Here is a 16291-nt window from a genome sequence, read left to right as displayed (position 1 = left end):
AATTAAGGAAAAACTGAATTTTTTTAAAATATATATTATTTTTATTCAATAATGTGTGAGAATTATGTATATAATACGTGAATTTTGTGTCTTATCAAAATTTTTGTAAAAATACGTGTATTAAACATAAGAAATAAGTGCGTACGTGTATAATACATTATTAAACGTGAAAGTGCTAAAATCTTTATACGGGTAATAACTTTGGAAAAATAAAAAATAAAAAAGGGACAATATATACTTGAGTAATGGCCTAATAGTAACGGATAGGGCTCTTAGGCTATGGAGAAATTTAATTAAGACACCCAAACGATCACAAAAGGCTTAATAAATATAAATTAATTATTTTGTAGACTTTTTCTTTAATTTTTTTATATTAAATAATAATTAAAATATAATTACTAATTAAAGTAATTCAAAAAGGCTAAGATATTACTCAATTACATATATTTAATTACAGTAGGCCAAAAAACAAAGGTGAAGAAACTAATTTTTTAATATTTTAAAATATAAAAAAACCTGCCCGACGAATGTTCATCGATACAGTTTATGCCGACTATACTGTTTTTTAAAAATCAATTATGGAAAAACTGAGATTTTTTTTAAATATACTTTAATTTTTTTCAATATACTTTAATTTTTTTCAATAATATGTGATAATTATGTGTATAATAGGTGAATTTTGTGTCTTATTAAAATTTTTGTAAAAAATACGTGTATTAAAGATGAGAAATATGCACGTGTGTGTATAATACATTATTAAATGTGTAAGTGCTAAAATCTTCATACATGCAATAATTTTGGAAAAGTGAAGAATCAAAAAGGGACAATAGATACTCAAGTAATGGCCTAATAGTAACGGATATGGCTCTTGGTCTATTGAGAAATTTAATTAAGATACCCAAACGATTTCACAAAAGACTTAATAAATATAAATTAGTTATATTGCCGACTTTTTCTTTAATATTTTATATATTAAATAATAATTAAAATATAATTACTAGTTAAAGCAATTCAAAAAGGCCAAGATATTACTCAATTACATATATTCAATTTTCATTTTAAAACGTATACTTGCAATGAATGGGGCTGTGGCATGGAGATTGATAAGAATGTCAAGAGAGAGGAAGTGGAGAAGCATGTTCGAGAGTTAATGGAGGGTGAGAAGGGCAAGAAAATGAAAAATAAGGCCATGGAGTGAAAGAAACTAGCAGAAGAAGCCACTGGTCCACATAGTTCTTCATCCACAAACTTAGACAATTTGGTGAATCAAGTGTTGACGTGAGTCTCCTAATTAATTAAGGGATTTACTTTCCTATTTTTTATATAAGTGATAAATCATTGTAAAACTCTCATATGTAAACTCCTATATATACCTCTTTATGAAGAAGAATAAAATACAACCTAATATATTCAAACCATATTCATATTTTAGCATCAAGTGCTATTAAAAAACAACTAGCATGATGTACTGCGCACAGTCTATTGTCTAATAAATAAACTAGCAAGATCGATCAAGATGCGCTATGGCAAGGCTGTTGTCTCTGTTAGCAGCACAGCATATGCTTATCAATAATTCCGAACATTACATTCCCAATGAGTTGTTATCTATATACTGTTAAACACTTATGTCTATGAGCCGAACATTCTTGCTGGATTACATGATGATTAAGTTCTATATAGAAGGGTCCTTAGTAATTATCTCTAAACAGTCTTGAGTATTTGATGAATGAGTATAGAGGACGAAGAGAAACTGTAATCAAATGTGCCAAAAAACTTTAAATCCTTGGTAAGACTGAGGGCCAGTTTGACGTTGCTGTCTGTAAAAATAATCGCTGTCAAATTTGCTGTGAAAGAAAGCAGTTTGGCATTTGGTAAACTTTTTGTTAAAAGTGTTGTTGGTACTAATTCACGCATAATCAGAAAATAATCCCCGTATAATCATTAAACTCGGCACCTCTTCAAAACTGATTCGTGTATAATCAGAAAATAAAATCACTTCATTAACAGTTTTCCTTTATAACTTTCTCTCACATCAATTTTTAACAATAAATGATTTTCTCATAGTTTACCAAACAAGCTGGCGTTCCCAAATTTTTTTAAAAATCACTTATCACTTCAAATAAGTAATGTCAAACGGGCAATGAGTGGTTTTGTTAGAGATGTAGTTTTTGTTTCCTTTCACAGTTGCCGCCTTTAATATGAGAATATTTTCAATATGTGGCCTTTAATGAAACTACAATACAAAGAGCAAAGCCGACCGTCAATTGTTTATTGGGCTCATCGGCAGATGACAGACACACACTATAAAACGTTGGGCTGTAGAATTATATGTATATATTGCATTTGTGCTACAACTGATACACACAATCTAAGATGAGTTCAGTTTCAGTAGTTAATAAGCTTGATCAGTTCACAATTACATATCATTTTTGTACCATTCTAGCTTATGATTTGATTATGTTATTGAGTCAAACTTGTGCTTTTAATCCCTTTTCTGTTTATCATTTAGTTCATTGGGCCTTAGGTAGCAATGATGCCTTTGGATAAGAAAATATGCAAAATGGTGCAAAAACGAGCAGACTGAGTTAGCAACTCATTTCGGCCTTAAAGTCTTTCTCCCAACTTGGATTGGCCCAAATAATATGTGGTTGGAAAGATGAGAGTCTGAACTTCAAAATGGACTACTCAAATGTATCAATTGATTAAATTGACCCAATAATCCGTGGGCCCATCAAAATACATATCAAATCAGCCACACATGGGAGACAAGACAGCATGGAAACTCAGAAGGCATGGGTAGCTGACATTCCTAGAGGCATGGGCTACACATCAAATCAGCCAACATGAGAGACAAAGCAGCATGGGAACCTAATGGGCAGCTCAGGCAATTGGGAACAGCTAGGAATGGGTGTGCTTCACCAGCCAAAGGGGAGCACGAAATTGCACTCTATAAATAGAGTGATGCACACTCATTCAAGGGGATTCACTCCATTCAGCCTAAAATTCACTTCAGCCATCCTCTAACACTCCCGTCCTTCCCCAAACACTCCATTCAGTCCCAAATCACCAAAACAGCTCCAACAAGCCTTCCTTCCATTTTCCTACGAATTTCCTCTTTCTCTGCCATCACCACTCACCCAAACTCATCCCAAATCACCTCTTTAGTTGCCATACTCTAGATGTGAGGAAGCTCTTGAAGCAGCATTAGGTGTGGAAAAGCACTTGGAGAAGCCTTGGACACCCCAAGTAACTTCAGAAATGGGTTTTTCCACTCTTATTACATTCATTATGTTTGTTTAAGTTTCATTTCCATTATGAGTAGCTAAATTCATAACTAGGACTTCGATGTAACCTAACATGAATATTCTGGGTTTATAAGTTGAAGTTTTGAGTTTCAAGTTTGATTCATGATTCATGTTCTTATTCATTATGCTTATCAGTTAATATGCTTGTTTGGATGATTGATCACCATTAGAATTTGTATATTAGCTATCTTGGTTTGAATCAAGAGTAGACACCATGCTTTGATTCGAATTGAACTATGAATAAGAAAAGTATGTATGAACATTCGACAACAGGGATTAGATACATGCTTGGTTGTTTAAATTGTTCTTCTATGCTTAATGAGTTCATAATGCTTAATTTAGGTTAGACAACAAATGATCAAGTTAGGGAATTAGGAACACAAGATTTGGACCAGACACCATGGCCTAATCATACTTTAGCTAGAATCAATCTTTGAATCCGAATTAGACTTGTCACTTGAGTCCTTATAACCTAAAATTGAATTGTTATGGTGTATCGAATGCCCTAGTCTCCTAATCTGTTTTCCAGCCCACAAAAACACTCTTTGTTACATTTGCTCACTTTGCTTTTGTTTGAATTTTCGTTTTGCCTCATTTGTTCAACAATTACAATCACTCTTGCTTTAAATTCTATTTTAGACTTAACCTCCTACTTTCTTGAATTTGGTAATCTAAGTACATAACTAATTTTAACTTCTCAGTCCTCGTGGGTACGACCTCGTACTTGTCTTGCTATATTACTAATTGGCCCGTACAATTGCGAGTTAACAATTTAACAACAAATTTTGGCGCCGTTGCCGGGGACTGAATGAAAGTTCTTCCCTGGTTATATGCCCAAGGTTACCCTATTCTTTTAGTAGTACTAATTAACTCAAGTTATTTTCTGTTTCAGGTAATTTATGTCTAGAAATCCCTTACTTGAACAAGTGAGGTCTTCATTCCAACGTTCGAGATCTTTGAACACAGGACCATCTTTGCAACCAAACCGGGTGATCTCTCAAATTCAGAATCGTCTAGAAAGAGAGTTGGCAATCATAAAGAGCAAGCCATTGCCACATTTTAAGGTCTTGCTATCCACACTGACCTCCTGGTTCTTCACCTTCAAATTGGAATCAAGTTCAGATCAAGAAGAAGAAGAAGAGATGGCTGCCAATGAGTTCATGGGAGACCTTGATATCCCAACAATTCCAGCATCCCCTTCAAGCATCTTGCTGCCCACCGCAGCTCGAAACTATGAGCTTAAATCTTCTCATCTTAATATGTTGCCTTCCTTTTATGGTTTACCTAATGAAGATCCATTAATCCATATAAAGGATATTTTTAATGTTGTGAGCTCTTTTCCCTTGACAGGTGTGACGAAAGATCAACTTTGAATGAGAGTCTTTCCTTACACTTTGAAAGATAAGGCGAAATATTGGTTGAATTCTTTGAAGCATGGTTCACTCACGACTTGGGGAGCCATTCAAAAGAAGTTCTTGGAGAAATACTTCTCCACGCAAAAAACCGACATGCTTAGGGACAAGATCTTACTATTTGCACAACAAGATGATGAGTCATTTTGTGAAGCGTGGGAGAGATTCAATGGGCTGCTCAATCAATGTCCTCATCATGGGATTCCATTGAAGCTTCAGATGCGTATGTTTTATAAAGGACTAACCTCCTCTAGCCATAATATTGTCACTAATTTTGCAGGTGGTTCTTATAAGACTAAGACTCACGAAGAAACATATGAACTCTTTGAGGAGATAGCAATGGAGACCCAACACACCGATACAAGAGGTAAACGTATTGTTGGTGGTTCTAATGATTCTTCCAGTGTGCAGATTTCCAAATTGGAACAAAAGCTAGATGTCCTCCTTGCATTGAACTCAAGAAACCCTTCAAAGGAAGTGTGTAGCATATGTGAAACTCATGATCATCCTACCATTTCTTGTCCCCTTGGGGCTGCATATCCAGAATTTGTGCAAGAGCAAGCTAAGTTGGTGAATTCCTACAACCGAGGTCCAATAAATGATCCATATTCTCAAAGTTATAATCCAGGTTGGAGGAATCATCCAAACTTTTCATAGAGGAATGCACAGAATCAAGCGAATCCCCCTTCACTCCAAAGGCCACAACAATCATCATCGTTGGAGGATATAGTGAAGCAAATGGCAATCAACCAATCCAATTTTCAGCAAACTACACAAGCTGCCATCTCCAAGTTGGAAGTCCAATTAGGCCAAATAGCTACTGAAATAGCTCAAAGAGAACCTGGGAAATGGCCAAGCCAAACCGTGATCAATCCAAAAAACCAAGAAGCCAAGGCCGTTCATGTGCTCAGATCAGGTAAGATTGTTGATAACAAAGTTGGTTCTGATTTATCAAATGATGTTGTGGTTGTAGAGGATGAAGATGAAGAGGAAACCACAGCTATGGAAGGAGAACAACCCAAAACGTCCCAATCTGCTCTTAAGGACAAATCTGATTCTCAGGAACCCAATCCATTTCAATTGCATAAAAGAGATGACAAATTTGTGCCATCACATCTTCATCAAGATAGATACATCCCACCTTCTCCATATATTCCACCGATTCCATTTCCAGGCAGTTTGAAGAAAGCGAATCAAGATAAGGCTTTTAAAGAGATTTATGATATTTTGAGTAAAGTTAATATCAATTTGCCCTTGCTTGATGTTGTTAAACAAATTCCTACATATGGAAAGTTCATCAAGCACTTGATGACTCACAAGCTCAATTTTGCTCCAAGTGAAGAAGTAAAGCTCAACAAGAATGTGAGTGCTGTGTTGCAAAGGAAGCTTCCACTAAAACTAGAAGATCCTGGCAGCTTTGACATTCCCATTAAAATCGGAGATAAGACGGTTAGAAGAGCCATGTTGGACTTGGGAGCAAGCATCAATGTAATGCCATATTCAGTTTATCAGGAGCTTGGCTTAGAAGGGATAAAGAAAACCTCAATTCGTCTTGAACTAGCTGATCATTCTATCAAATATCCAAAAGGTATTGTAGAAGATATTTTAGTTCAGGTTAATACACTCATTCTTCCGGCTGATTTTGTAGTGATGGATATAGAGGATAACCCATATGAAGACCGCGTTGATCCCATTCTCCTCGGGCGACCATTCATGGCCACTGAGACACAATCATCAAAGTGAAAGATGACACCCTCTCCATGATTGTTTTGGGTGAAACTGTTGAATTTAAAGTGTTTGATGCTCTCTCTCAACCTTCTATCACTCTTGATACTTGTTTTTCAATTGATGTTGTTGATCATGAGGTTTCTTCTAAAATTATGCAGAAAAAGTCTAATTATGCTCTAGAAGCAGTCCTAACACAAGAAGAGGAAAATCTCTATGAATCAGAGTTCCAAGAAGTGATGGCTGCCTTAGAAGTGTTTCAGCAATACCCACCATCCTTTAGGCCACCACTCGAGCCTCTTGGACCATCCTCCACAAAATTGGAGCCATCCATTATTACCCCACCAAAGCTAGAACTTAAACCTCTACCTAATCATCTTAAACATACTTATTTGGGTGCTAATGAAACTCTCCCTGTTATAATTACTGCAGGTCTCACCTCACATGAAGAGGACAACTTAATTGAAGTTCTGAAATAGCATAAAACAGCCCTTGGATGGACCATAGCAGACATCAAAGGAATTAGTCCAAGCATGTGCATGCACCGAATTTTAATGGAAGAAGACAGCAAACTATCTCATGATGCACAAAGAAGGCTAAATCCCAACATGAAAGATGTGGTTAGGGCTGAACTTTTAAAACTACTTGATGTGGGAATCATCTACCCAATTTCAGATTCTAAGTGGGTGAGTCTTGTGCAAGTTGTTCCAAAGAAGTCCGGAATCACCGTTGTAAAGAATGAGAAGAATGAGCTAGTTCCAACACGAACTATCACCGGTTGGAGAGTTTGCATTGATTACAGGAAGTTAAACACATCCACGAGAAAAGATCATTTTCCCTTGCCTTTCATTGATCAAATGCTTGACCGTTTATCTGGCCATGCTTACTATTGTTTTCTTGATGGATTTTCAGGTTATAATCAAATTCCCATTGATCCGGAAGACTAGGAGAAAACCACGTTCACATGCCCATTTGGTACGTTTGCTTATAGAAGGATGCCATTTGGTTTGTGCAATGCTCCAGTAACTTTCCAAAGATGCATGATGGCAATCTTTTCTGATATGGTGGAACGATTCATAGAGGTATTTATGGATGATTTTTCAGTTTTTGGTTCATCTTTTAATGATTGTCTTCACCACTTGTCTCTAGTGCTTAAAAGATGTTAGGAAACAAAGCTGATTTTGAATTGGGAGAAGTGTCACTTCATGGTAAGACAAGGAATTGTGCTAGGCCATGTTGTTTCAAGCAAGGGAATTGAAGTGGACAAAGCCAAGATAAATATCATCTCAAATCTACCACCCCCTTCCTCTGTTAAAAGAGTTAGAAGCTTTCTGGGCCATGCCGAATTTTATAGAAGGTTCATCAAAAAAATTTCGAGCATTTCAAGACCATTGTGTAATCTCCTTGCTAAGAGTGCTGTTTTTGAGTTTGATGAAACTTGCATGGAAGCTTTTACGACCTTGAAGAAAGAGCTAACTTCAGCCCCTATTATTATAGCTCCATATTGGTCTTTACCATTTGAAATAATATGTGAAGCCTCTGACTTTGCTATTGGTGCAGTTCTAGGTCAAAAGAAGAACAAGCTTCCCCATGTGATTCATTATGCGAGCCGGACCTTGAATGATGCCCAACTCAATTACTCCACAACAGAGAAGGAGTTGCTTGCTATGGTTTTTGCTTTAGAAAAATTTTGTTCTTACCTTGTTTATTCTAAAGTAATTGTTTATTCTGATCATGCTGCTCTTAGATACTTGCTCACTAAGAAGGACACCAAACCACACTTGATTAAATGGATTCTCTTGTTGCAAGAGTTCGATTTGGAGATTCGAGACAAGAAGGGATGTGAAAATGTGGTGGCTGACCATTTGAGCAGAATTGTGGTTGAAGAGTAAGGAGAAGCTGTACTAGCCTTGAATGAGACTTTCCCAGATGAACAACTATTTGTTGCCCAAGTCAAAGAGCCATGGTATGCTGATTTTGTTAATTATCTTGCTTGTGGTGTTCTTAGAAATGATTTAACTTATCAGGAAAAAAAGAAGTTCTTTTCCATGGTGAAACATTATGTCTGGGATGAACCTTTCTTATTCAAGCATTGCCCAGATCAACTCATTAGAAGATGTGTTCCAGAAGAAGAACAAGAAAGCATCCTTAGGCATGCCATGAATTGGCTTGTGGAGGCCACTTTGGAGCTAAGAAAACAGCACTTAAAATTTTGCAATCAGGTTTCTTTTGGCCTACTCTATTCAAAGATGCATTTAATTTTTGTGTTAAGTGTGATAGGTGTCAAAGGATGGGAAACATAAGCCGCATGAACGAAATGCCATTGAAGAACATACTCTTTGTGGAACTCTTCGATGTATGGGGTATTGATTTCATGGGACCATTCCCATCTTCCTTTGGATTTACCTACATACTTGTTGTTGTTGATTATGTGTCTAAATAGGTGGAAGCCATAGCCACCAAAACCAATGATCATAAGGTGGTGCCTGAAGTTCCTGAGGGACAATATTTTCACAAGGTTTGGTACTCCAAGGGCTGTCATTAGTGATGGAGGCAGCCACTTCTGCAGCAAGCCATTTGAAGCACTCATGAAGAAGTACAACATCACCCACCGAGTCTCTACACCATATCATCCTCAAACTTCTGGTCAAGTAGAAATAAGCAACAGAGAAATTAAGCACATCCTAGAGGAGGTGGTGAATAGTACAAGGAAAGATTGGGCTGCCAAGCTCAATGATGCATTATGGGCTTATAGGACTGCATATAAGACTCCCATCGAAATGAGCCCTTATCGTCTTGTGTTTTGGAAAGCTTGTCACTTGCTAATGGAGCTTGAACACAATGCCTTTTGGGCCATCAAGAAGTTGAATTTTGATCTGGACAAGGCCGACCATGTTAGAAAGTTTCAGCTTAATGAATTGGAAGAAATTAGACATGAGCCCTATGAGAATGCAAGGCTTTACAAAGAACGAACCAAGAGTTACCATGACAGGAACATTCAACGGAAAGAGTTCACCAAAGGTATGTCAGTTCTTTTGTTTAACTCACGTTTGCGTCTCTTTCCAGGAAAATTGAAGTCTAGGTGGCTTGGCCCATTCACCGTGGTCAATGTTTCTCCCTATGGAGCTGTGGAGATTCAAAACCCTAAAGATGGCTCGACTTTCAAAGTAAATGGACAACGTTTAAAGCCATTCTATGAGGGAGTGTCAGTTGGAATTCAAACTGGTCATGTGGTGGATCATCTTCCATTCGTACAATCAAGTTAGCTAATCGCATAATGTCTTGCCAAGACATTAACTAAGGCGCTTCTTGGGAGGCAACCCATGTGTTGAAGAATAAGGTGCTTGGTAGCGGTCGACCTAATCGCATCAAGAGGGAGTTTCTCTAATCCTTGGTCTTAAACTTTCCCCTTATTATTTACATGTTCTCACTCATCTTTGTTATACTTTAACATTGAGGACAATGTTCAATTCAGGTCTGGGGGGGAGGTTTTCAATTTTTGTTCATTTGTGTTTACAATTTTCGTCCGCTTGTCACTATTTTTTTTTTTTTTTTGAATTTCATACAATCAATATTATGGAGCTGCCATTGAGATTTTCATATCAGAAATTTTACACTTCACAAAGCTTTTGCTCTTAGAATTCTGGTGGCTAAGGTATCATGCTCAGATTCTTGAAGAAGAATAGTGGAGACTACCATAGTGAGCTATTTCGAGCCTAATTGCATTCTTGAGAGGGTTTTAAGTGTTTCTATTCCTCATCTCCACTTATTTTCTTCAATTCACTCTAAATGATCTCATTGTTCCATTTTGATTGAATACTGAGGATGATTCTCTTTGCAGATATCAAAGGTGTGCTCTCATTCATGAATGAACTCATTGAAGTGATGCTAGGCTATGTGTGTATAACTATTCTCTGTGCTTTCTTTTCACCCTACCCAGTCGTGTGTTCCATCAGCTCTCTTGCACCCAAACACTTCAAGCCTTTTTCTTCTATCACCCTCATAATTCCCCTAACCTTGTATCTCAATCTGAGATATTAAACTATTATAGCCATACCATATAGCTTAGAAATATACCAAGGTGTGCCAAGATAAAGTTTGAAGCAAGGAAGTTGCTGCCACATGCCTAAATGTAAATTGGTGTGAATCTGTGCAATGAAGTTAAAGAAGAAGTAGATCAAGTCAGCAAATAAGAAAGATAAAGAGAAAGTGTTTCGGAGAAAGTGTTTCTATTTGATCTAAATGTGAAATATAAGGTCTATGCCAGATGATGCTATGAAGTTGCAGCCATATCATTCTAAATCAATGATACCTTGCAGATCAATGAAGAATGCAACCTTGGTATGTTCTTAAGTTAATTGTGTTCTTTCCAACTCTTCCATTTCCCCTAACCTTAGCCATTCATTACAACCTTGTGAAAGACCTAGCTAATCTTTGAGGATGTATTCATGGGTGCTGGTATGTATGTGTGTATCTTTATTCTTAGTATTTGATTCCATTCATGAGATCTAACCAAATATTGTGCTTCTATTTCATATACTCACTTATGCTTGTTTAAGAGAATAAAACCATAGGTTCTGAGTGATTGAGTGCTATATGTGAGAATTAGAGTTGAAGCGTGTTCTTCCTTCAAGATTTGAGTATGTTTACTTTGAAGCCGTGTGCCTTTGAGCTATAGCTTCCACTTTACACACTTATTGATCATCTATCTTGGCAACTCTATGGTGTTGGAGGTATGATTAAAGTTTTCTTTCATTTTCATTAGTTGTTTTCAAAGTTAGTTTTCTAACCTTTTGTTTTGTAGAGTCAGTAAAGCGTTTGTGGGTATCGTTTCTGTTAAACCCTCAGGAGACACAACTCCTCCTACTAGGGATGCCTAAAGGTTTAAAGACTTGTTGCATCTACTCAATGCAATCGAGTAACCTGCATAAGTGGTTTAGTTAACTTCTTGTTTTGTTTTTAACTTTGTTTTCTTTTGTTTTGCTCGAGGACTAGCAAAATCTAGGTCTGGGGGTATTTGATCAGTTCACAATTGCATATCATTTTGTACCCTTCTAGCTTATGATTTGGTTATGTTATTGAGTCAAACTTGTGCTTTTAATCCCTTTTCTGTTTATCATTCAGTTCATTGGGCCTTAGGTAGCAATGGTGCCTTTGGATAAGAAAAGATGCAAAATGGTGCAAAAACGAGCATACTGAGTTAGCAACTCATTTCGGCCTTAAAGTCTTTCTCCCAACTTGGATTGGCCCAAATAATATGTGGTTGGAAAGATGAGAGTCTGAACTTCAAAATAGACTACTCAAATGTATCAATTGATTAAATTGACCCCAATCCGTGGGCCCATCAAAATACACATCAAATCAGCCACACATGGGAGACAAGACAGCATGGAAACTCAAAAGGCATGGGCAACTGACATTCCTAGAGGCATGGGCAGCTGACGTTCCTAGAGGCATGGGCTACACATCAAATCAGCCAACATGGGAGACAAAGCAGCATGGGAACCTAATGGGCAGCTCAGGCAATTGGGAACAGCTAGGAATGGGTGTGCTTCGCCAGCCAAAGGGGAGCACGAAATTGCACTCTATAAATAGAGTGATGCACACTCATTCAAGGGGATTCACTCCATTCAGCCTAAAATTCACTTCAGCCATCCTCTAACACTTCAATCTTTCCTCAAACACTCCATTCAGTCCCAAATCACCAAAGCAGCTCCAACAAGCCTTCCTTCCATTTCCCTACGAATTTTCTCTTTCTCTGCCATCACCACTCACCCAAACTCATCCCAAATCACCTCTTTAGTTGCCATACTCTAGATGTGAGGAAGCTCTTGAAGCAGCATTAGATGTGGAGAAGCACTTGGAGAAGCCTTGGACACCACAAGTAACTTCAGAAATGGGTTTTTCCACTCTTATTACATTCATTATGTTTTCTCATTTCTGTTTAAGTTTCATTTCCATTATGAGTAGCTAAATTCATAACTAGGACTTCGATGTAACCTAACATGAATATTCTGGGTTTTATAAGTTGAAGTTTTGAGTTTCAAGTTTGATTCATGATTCATGTTATTATTCATTATGCTTATCAGTTAATATGCTTGTTTGGATGATTGAACACCATTAGAATTTGTATATTAGCTATCTTGGTTTGAATCAAGAGTAGACACCATGCTTTGATTCGAATTGAACTATGAATAAGAAAAATATGTATGGACATCGACAACAGGGATTAGATACATGCTTGGTTGTTTAAATTGTTCTTCTATGCTTAATGAGTTCCTAATGCTTAATTTAGGTTAGACAACAAATGATCAAGTTAGGGAATTAGGAACACAAGGTTAGGACCAGACACCATGGCCTAATCATACTTTAGCTAGAATCAATCTTTGAATCCGAATTAGACTTGTCACTTGACTCCTTATAACCTAGAATTGAATTGTTATGGTGAATCGAATGCCCTAGTCTCTCAATTTGTTTTCCAGCCCACAAAAACACTCTTTGTTACATTTGCTCACTTTGCTTTTGTTTGAATTTTCGTTTTGCCTCATTTGTTCAACAATTGCAATCACTCTTGCTTTAAATTCTATTTTAGACTTAACCTCCTACTTTTTTGAATTTGATAATCTAAGTACATAACTAATTTTAACTTCTCAGTCCTCGTGGGTACGGCCTCGTACTTGTCTTGCTATATTACTAATTGGCCCGTACAATTGCGAGTTAACATTTTAACAACAAAGCCTCATGTCGTATGTACTCTGATTCCATTTCAAAGCCATATAAAGGCAATGCTTAAATTTGCAAAGCTCCTCCACCACAAAGGTTTCCATATAACCTTTGTCAACACAGAGTTCAACCACAAGCGGTTTCTTCAATCTCTTAGACCCAACTCCCTCGGTGGCTTGCCTGATTTTCGATATGAATCGATCCCAGATGGCCTTCATGTTTTGGATGCTCTTTCATCTATGCCTCCACCTGTTTATGCAATAGGCCCTCTACAATTACTTCTCAATCATTTACCAAAAGACCCTTTGAAACCTATGGGATACAGTCTATGGAAAAAAGAAACTGAGTGCCTCCAATGGCTAAACTCCAAGGCACCAAACTCAGTTGTTTATGTCAATTTTGGGAGTTTAGTGGTCATGGCACCACAACAACTTGTTGAGTTTGGATGGGGACTTGCAAATAGCAAGCTTCCCTTCTTATGGGTAATTAGGCCGGATTTGATTGTTGGTGAATCAGCAATTCTGCCACCTGAGTTTGAGTTTGAAACTAAAGAAAGAGGTCTAATAGCAAGTTGGTGCCCACAAGAGCAAGTCCTGAACCACCCATCCGTCGGAGGGTTTTTGACACACAGCGGTTGGAATTCAACCATTGAGAGTCTAACTGCGGGTGTGTCTATGCTCTGTTGGCCAGTCATTGCTGAGCAGCACACCAATTGTTACTATACTTGCAATGAATGGGGCAGTGGCTTGGAGATTGATAACAATGTGAAGAGAGATGAAGTAGAGAAGCTTGTTAGAGAGTTAATGGAGGGGGAGAAGGGCAAGAAAATGAAAATTAAGGCCATGGAGTAGAGGAAACTAGCAGAAGAAGCCACTGGTCCACATGGTTCTTCATCCATAAACATGGACAATTTGGTGAATCAAGTGCTATTAAGAAAAAAAAATAGAGATTATTCGTAACAATAATATTAATTTTTGTTGTTAATGTTATAGCAAGATGTATTCAACTTCCATTTCCAAGCCCTATAAAGGCAATGCTGAAATTAGCAAAACTCCTGTACCATAGAGGTTTTCATATAACCTCTGTCAACACAGAGTTCATCTACAAGAACTGTCTTCAATCTCCCGGACCCAATTCTCTTGATGGCTTGCCAAATTTTCGATTCGAAACAACCCCAGATGGCCTTCCCAAATGATGTTGTAAAGGCCAAAACAAAAAGGTGTGACACACAAACTATCACTATTTAACATACCATGAGACCAGAAGAAGCTAGTAAGTTACATCCCTTGTGAGTGTGTGTGGACCACCATCTGTCAAATGAAAACTAATAAATAAATTCACAATTCATAAGAACATTATGGCCATAATTCATATGAGTGAATATGCATCCCTGACATGTGTGTTTCTGTGCAACTGAAACCCCCCCCAAACTACAATGACAGATTAAAATGTCAATTATGAACTCCAACAAGTTCATATATACCTTACAATTCCACTAATTCAAAACATTAAAACACATAACCAGACAAAATTTGTATACACATTGGCAAATGAAATTATACATTTACTAAATACCCAAAACCTTGATTTCTTTTCTTTCCCAACCCAACAATATAATTATTTCATAAAGAAATTGAATATTTTCCTATGATGGTTTATTTCATTATTGAAAGATTTGTGCTTTCAGCTGCCTCAAATTTCAACTTTGTTGCAATTTGCTAGAAGATTAAATTTTCATTCTCTCATTGCAACTGCTTGATGTTTCCAACTCCTTACTTTTTTTCTAAATTGTATCCCATAAGATCCATCTAACCCAAAAATCGAAAAAGGAGAAAAGAAAACAGAGAATTGAAAGACTCACAGTAAATTCGCCGTCGATCAAGAGCTTGAGAGAAGTGAGGGCCGAGAAAGCCAAAGCCTTTTTCTCGTCACTTCGCCGTCGATCCCAGCTCCCTCTCTCTCTCTCTCTGTCGATCAGATCCAACGGTCGAATGGGCCTTTGGCTATGGGGATGAGTTTTGGACCGTTGGATGTACAGCGTATCTGAAATCACGTCAATATTACCCTTACTGCTCTTTGTATTCTACCAGGGTAGAATCGACATAAGCTTCGGGACTGATCAGATGAGAGCTCTCATGAAAGGAAGAAGGAAAATCATAAGTAGTCCTGTTTCTTGAGAATTGAGGAAATTTGGGTGAGAAATTCAGGGTTTTTCATTCTACCTGCTTGTAACAAAAATGCAAGATGATGATTTTGCAATCTTTTGCCGACTAGAACAACAATTGTCAACAACAAATTGTTGGTTTTGAGAGGCATGGCGAACACGTTAGTTATTTGGAGCTCTTTATAAGACTTATTCTTGGATATATAATAGTTTGTATTGGCTACGCAAGTGGCCCAATTAAGGAGTTTGTGGGTATGATCTGTGATGTAAATTAAACCCGATTATTTATTTTTTAAAAAAAATTAGGGAAAAACTGAGATTTTTTTTAAATATATATTATTTTTATTCAATAATATGTGAGAATTATGTGTATAATACATGAATGATTTCCCATATAATAAAGGATTAGGCTCTTGGGCTATAAAGAAATTTAATTAAGACACCCAAATGATTTCAAAAAAGACTTAATAAATATAAATTAATTATTTTGTGGACTTTTTCTTTAATTTGTTTTATATTAAATAATAATTAAAATATAATTAGTAATTAAAGTAATTCAAAAAGGCTAAGATATTGCTCAATTATATATATTTAATTAAAGAAATAGGCCAAAAAACAAAAGTAAAGAAACTAATTTTTTTCATATTTTAAAATAAAAAATAAAAAACCTGTTCCGAAGAAAGTTAGTCGACACAGGTTTATGTTGGCTAAATTTCCCATATTAAATTTTCTTTTTGAACATTAAAGCCGCACGGCTATACTATTTATATATTTAAAAGAGAAATTTGCATAAATACCACATGAACTTTCAGGTATGTGCGTCATTACCACCTGAACTTTTAATTTTTATTTTTAACCACCTGAACTTTGTAAAGTGTTGTAATCCACTACCTGCGTTTAACTCGTTAAAATTTTCGTTAAGTTTAAGGGTATTTTCGTCAATTAACTATAACAAAGAATAA

The 16291-nt window shown here is 36.7% G+C and overlaps 1 non-coding gene and 1 pseudogene across 2 annotated transcripts; one reads left to right on the top strand and one right to left on the bottom strand.

Moving 5' to 3' along the window:
* Positions 1–4813: 4813 nt before the first annotated feature.
* On the bottom strand, positions 4814–4920 carry LOC148918301 (small nucleolar RNA R71). Its single transcript, XR_016126555.1, has one exon. It is a non-coding gene; the product is annotated as a small nucleolar RNA R71 (small nucleolar RNA).
* Positions 4921–13227: 8307 nt separating this feature from the next.
* LOC148918300 (7-deoxyloganetin glucosyltransferase pseudogene) lies at positions 13228–15590 on the top strand (annotated as a pseudogene). The gene has a single exon (XR_016126138.1). The product of XR_016126138.1 is annotated as a 7-deoxyloganetin glucosyltransferase pseudogene (transcript).
* Positions 15591–16291: the final 701 nt, after the last annotated feature.

The sequence above is a fragment of the Prunus mume genome, linkage group LG4 (genome assembly GCF_029339155.1).
Source record: "Prunus mume cultivar Tortuosa linkage group LG4, ASM2933915v1, whole genome shotgun sequence".
NCBI classification, from domain to species: Eukaryota; Viridiplantae; Streptophyta; class Magnoliopsida; order Rosales; family Rosaceae; genus Prunus; species Prunus mume.
This window is presented reverse-complemented; position numbering and strand designations above follow the sequence as displayed.